The following is a 6,000-nucleotide window of genomic DNA, read 5'->3' on the forward strand; positions in this document are numbered from 1 at the left end:
CACAGGAAGATCACGCATTTTTAAGAATAATATTCTCATCGTATCATAAACCAGGTTTAAAGGTTAGGCAATTGTGCCAATATCGAAATGTAATATTGACATGTATACATGCAGAGTCCTGTCTCGGAAAATGCGACTGGGGGTAGGCCTGTAACGATAACAGATTTTGCTGGACGATTAATTGACCAAGAAATTATTGCGATAAATGATAATATTGACATTTTAAGACCATTTTCAACTAATATAATGATAATGGAATAATAATGCAAATACACCTTTCAAAGATCAACTTTACTTTCTAAAGAACATTTAACACAGGAACTGCAAGACAACCAAAAACAATAGGCCTAAATAAAATGGACTTGTTAACATAAGAATAGCCTAATGTAGTCTGGCTTACGGCAAGGACTTAACAAAAAACTGCAGTTGAATAAAAATCAAACAACCAAAACAATAAATAAAATGGATTATTAAGTCTCTGTAACAAGATTGCCCTTAAAAGATATTAAACATTAGGCTCAGACAGGGAAAACAAACTGCCAGTTAGGACCTTTGTAAACAAAAAGTGCAAACTAACAACAAAAACAAGTGTGTGTCTGATCTGCGGTGCCAGCGTGTCCATCAGTAAAAGATGTAATGTGGAGCGCCATTTCACCAAAGTCCACGGCAACTTTTCGCGGGACATTCCTGCGGGTAGCAGTCTACAAAAAGACAAGATAACAGAGCTGAAGACAACGCTTCAACGGCAACAGTCTCTGTTCACCAAACCGGCAAAGGCGGCCAATTCAGCAACTGAGGCTTCGTTTAAAGTGGCGCACGTTTTAACGAAGCGGAAAAAGCCGTTCACCGATGGCGGGATCGTAAAGGCTGAAACGTTGTTCAGGGACCATAAAAATAAGGAGGAAATTTTGTCTGCTATTGCCGATGTACAGCTTGGTGCCAATACCATGGCAAGGAGTGTCTGCGCTGTCTGCGGATGCGGTAAAACAGCTGGAATCGGACATGAACAGGTGCAAATGGTTCTCTATTCAGTGCGAGGAGTCTGTGGACCACAGTGATGCAGCCCAGCTGGCTGATTTCATTCGGATGGTGTTTGATGACTTTTCCACCAAAGAGGAGTTTTTGACCTTACTCCCATTGAAAACTACAACCAGGGGAGTTGATATTTATAACGCAGTAAAGGATTACTTTGTGGAAAAAAGATCCCTATTGAAAAGCTGGTGTCTGTTACAACTGACGGAGCACCTGCAATGACGGGTCGTCACTCCGGATTTATTGCACTCTGCAAAGCGGACCCGGACTTTCCAAAGTTTTTTGTTGGGTAAAGTTTTTGATTCTTGGTTTGTAGAAATTGTAAGTGATCCATGATAACATTTCATTTTCAGATGTCTTGGTGCATGTAAATAGTTTTGTGACGTGTGATACAGGGACATGGACATAGATAACAAGGATAAGTGAATAAGTAACAATATCTGTATTTGTAGTAATAATAATGATAATAATAATAATATTTGTGATGTTTTAATACAGAATGTGAGATGTGGACAGTAACATATTGTACCGTAATGTTCAGGAAAAGAAAGCTTATTGAGTTTGTTTCTTCGAAATGAGCGATGAGAATAAATGTTACAAAACATGAGTAGCTCTCGGCCATTTTTATTTTGTAAAAGTAGCTCTCAGAGGAAAAAAGGTTGGAGACCTGGAAGCGAGAGGAGTCAGTAGAGACCGATAGAAGCCTTTTGACATTCAGTCTCTTTGGGAGAGGGAGAGAGAGAGAGACGAGGAAAACAAACAAGCATGCAAATAGAAATTATCGCGGCCGGAAAAGTTATCGAGCTCATTAAAAGTTATCTTGCGATGAATTGATTTATTGATTATCATTAGAGGCCTAACTGGGGGCCCTGCTACACGAATCTATAAATAAATATTTAATGCAATATCAGTTGCATGACAAATGACCGATGCACAATGAGTGGACACACTGACATTTGACATGAGCTCAGGATATTTGTTGTATGTAGTGTGTTGCCAAAACATCCCTCAAGTGAATCTTACCACTGAAGAATCCCTAATTTAGTATGGAGACAGCGATGGTTTTGCTGTGCATGAAATATTTATACAAAACTGAAATCTGAGTATGCTGTTTATCTGTTAATGAATAAGGGCCCTAATACACCAAGCCGATCACAGTCTATAGTAAGTGGAAATAACACCTCATTTTGGGTTGATATCAATATTAATATCGACTCTGTACAACCAGATAATGGGAACAGCAATTGTGAAAATATAAATCATGATCAATGGTTGAGGATTCAGTCTTTTTGACCGCAACTGCAGTATTCATTGCTTGAGAAAGTTTAAATCTATGTTTCTCATTTGTTCAAGTAACCTGTCCTTGATTTGCAATGTCTACAAAGCTCCAATGAAGCACATGAAGACGAGGACATGGAGTGCAAGCAAGTAGGTCAAGAAGCAGTAGAGCAATTCCAGCGTTATGGACGTGACACTTGAACTCAAAATGGCAACAAATGACCCAGTGCATGTTTTATTGTCTCCCAGTATTTAAACAGGTGTTGCATATTTTAAGGCTGTACCATACTGGAGAAGTGATAGAACAAGAACAATTCCCTTAGTACATCTAGGGCATGCCAGAAAACGCCAATAAAAGATGCGTTATGGATGTGACAGAAAAAGTATCACTTTTCTTGGGTGACTGTACATTTTTATCAAACTCTGTGAAATTGTAAACCTAATGTCGAAATGGAGATATCCGTTTGATAGAGGGGTCCAAGGTGAATATTAAAAAATCTTTGTTTAAAATATTTTGCATTTCATGCAGAGTTTCGGAAGGAAAAGTCAGCGTTATGGATGTGACGAAATTCCGTTATGGATGTGACGAGTAGCGAGATTTTGATCTGGATGTCAACATCTTGGAGCAGCAAAGACTGCGACCTTGCAGCCAGCGACGGCATGAGTGAACACCACCCTTCATTGTGGCATAAGCAGGTGTTGCTTCGGATCTAAAATGAGCGCTTCCCATTCCTCTTCAGGTTCTAACTGGATACTGAAGTCTCACTGAGAAGATCTGGAAGGGCTGGGTTCCATACTCTTAATCCTCTGCTCAGCCAATCCCAGTGCTTCTTCCACTGCTTGTCTCCGCACTTGTTCTTCCTCCAGTCTGTCGTTGAGCAGAGACACATATTGCTGGGTAGAGTCAAGCTGGAGCTCTGCTTCTGCCAGTCTGCTCTTAAGTTCTCTGATGTCCAATCCATCCAGATCACCTGCAGCGCTGCTGTTTTCCTGTTTTCCAGGAGCAACTTCCACACATACCGAGCCCTGTGCAGGTGAGTGTTGGGCTTGTTGATTTGCTACCCAGTAATAGCGGTTCTGCGGCTCACTCAAACTAAGCTGGGTTTCTCTCAGAGTCTGAGATACGGCTCTCAATTGAGCAGAAACAGCAGGTTTCTCCTCTACAGCCTGCTGCAACTTGATGTTGAGCTGCTGGAAGCCAATATCTCTCTGCTGAATCTCTACTAGGCAGAGCTGTAGGTGAGACTGTAGCTGCATAACCTGTTCTGAAGTTGGGCCTTTACCTGGAACAAATTGTGAGTCCCTGCTGGTCTCCCTGAGAGCTTGACATTCAGACTGCAGTCGACTCTGTTCAGACCTCAGCTCTGCTAGCTCTGCCTGGTATCCCAGAATGTCTTTTTCACAGTGACTACGTTTACATGCACGTCCAAATCGAGCTGCTGTTGGTAATCGAGCAAAGGGTCCCAGCAGGGGTGCCAGAGAAATCCAATCCTACATGCACAAGTGAAATCGGGCTATTGTGCAAGGTGCATTGTGCACCCGAGCCACACGTGGCGCTACACGCCCTATCGTGTTGGTACACTTCCGGTTGTCGTCATGAAGAAGAGCTATAGTGTTGCCAGATACTGCTGACGTTTTCCAGCCCAAAACATGTTCAAATCCGCTAAAATGCACTTAAAACCCCCAATCTGGCAACACTAGCAGTTCCGTGTTCAAGCTGTTAGGCTTGCTCTAACAGACTATGGCTACAAACTGTCTGGCGCAGACCACTGTTTTGTAAGACAACTTATTTTGCACAATAATATTTTTCTAAAGTCCATTTTTTGCTTACAAAAAAATTTTTTTTTTGCTTACAATTTAACTTATGTCTTAATAAACACACAAAAAGTTCAATTGTTTTGTTTTTATTGACATTCTTCAGATGTTGGACATTATATATATATATATATATATATATATATATATATATATATATATATATACACACACACAAATACAATGACTTGTTTATGTACACAATTCACAGCTATGCAACAGCTGTACAGATGTATTTGGTGATACAGTAAGTGAGCTAAATTTTAACAGTGCAAACAATGCCACAAAAAGAAAAGATTCATGCCGTTGTCATGCCGACCGAGGCTGTTGTGTTTCCCGCTTGTGGTCTCGTCACTTGTCACTTCCGGAAGTAGCTCGACAAGTAGCTCGATAGGGTATACATGCACAAAGTAGCTCGGCAGAAATCGCATAAACTAGGTCGTGTAGCTCGATTCAGAGAAATCAAGTTCGGTTCAATTTCAGCCGAATTAAGGTGTATACATGGCATTTTGAACTTCGATTTCAGTCGAGCAACGGCAAAAATTCGATTCTCTCTATGTGCATGTAAACGTAGTGACTGTTGTTTGAAAGTGTGTGCTTCTTGTAGTGCCCTCTGTTGGTCATCATATTTTTGCTTCAACTCCACTAGCTTAGTGTTTTCAGACTGCAAATTTCCAACCTCCTTAAACAGTCTATCTCTCTCAGTCTGAAGAGCACCGACACTGACGCTAAGGCTATTTGAATCCTCCAATTTGATTGAGTTGAGTAAATCAGGGCTTGTTTGCTGTCTATGTTCGACTTCCTTCTTGGCCTTCCTGAGTTCCTCCATCAGTCTGTCTCAGTCAGACTACAGACTGACCATTGCTTTAGAAAACGCATTAACCTGTCTACTATAGGAACTCTTCTCCAGCGATGCGTGTTTAAGCTGGGCCTCTTTCTCAGACAGGGTTTGTGAAAGACCGTTCACCAGCGCCGATAATTTCATTTCGAGTGTGGAGCTTTGCTTTCCAGGGCCAGAAGCTTTTGGACCAAGACATTCTTTTCTGTAGCAAGAGCTGATATCTCCGAGGTGGAATCATTTAGCTGATGCTCAAATTTATTTATGGATGCTGTAGCTTCCCTGAGTTCTTCATCATATCTGCTGCGTAAAATCTTGAACTCCTCAATGAGCTGATCACGGTCATTTTGCAGTGCTGCCATGGCTTTCCTAAGCGATTCATTCTGAGATTTCAGATTCTTGTTTTGGCTTTTAGCTTCAGACAAATCCTGCTCTGCTTGCATAATGTCTCTGGCCAAATCTGCAACTCTCTGGTCTGCAGTTTCTCTCTCGTTTCTCAGTAAATTAACTTCACGCTCAAAAGCATTTAATTCTACATTGTACTTTTCTTCAGCCTCCACCAATTTCCTCTCGGACTCACTGATCGCTTCCTTTAGGCTCTTGTTTAAGTCATCTGCAGGTACCTTCTGGGCGAACAACTTTTGCTGAAGTTCATTACATTGAGACGCTTTCGCTGCTACGGCCTGCTGCAAATCAGCAATCACTTTACTCTCGTTTGTCTGCTGCTTGTGGTCGGCGTGGTCAACGTGCAGCAGTGTGGGGTGTCTTCCTTTACATGTTTGGCATTCTAGTCTTTTCTCACAGGTTTTGCTCATGTGACCCCTTCTAAGACAGCCAAAGCAGTGACTGTTGTTTTTCAGATGTTCTACTTTCACAACATGAGGCTCCACTGCAAACTTGGTGCAGTAAATGACTGAATGGGCATCATCACAGAAACTGCATGTTGGCAAGGTAGGTAGCTGTCTATGTTTTTGGCCCACAGTTGATGCCATAGTGGCTGCAAAGCTCTTCTTGGGAGTCTTTGAACTGGTCAGTCT

The 6,000-nt window shown here is 41.6% G+C and overlaps 1 pseudogene; it reads right to left on the reverse strand.

Moving 5' to 3' along the window:
- LOC132885336 (serine/threonine-protein kinase D3-like) overlaps positions 1-5,110 on the reverse strand; it is a 47,083-nt pseudogene extending 41,973 nt beyond the window's left edge.
- Positions 5,111-6,000: the final 890 nt, after the last annotated feature.

The sequence above is a fragment of the Neoarius graeffei genome, chromosome 1, assembly GCF_027579695.1.
Source record: "Neoarius graeffei isolate fNeoGra1 chromosome 1, fNeoGra1.pri, whole genome shotgun sequence".
In the NCBI taxonomy this organism is placed as follows: Eukaryota; Metazoa; Chordata; class Actinopteri; order Siluriformes; family Ariidae; genus Neoarius; species Neoarius graeffei.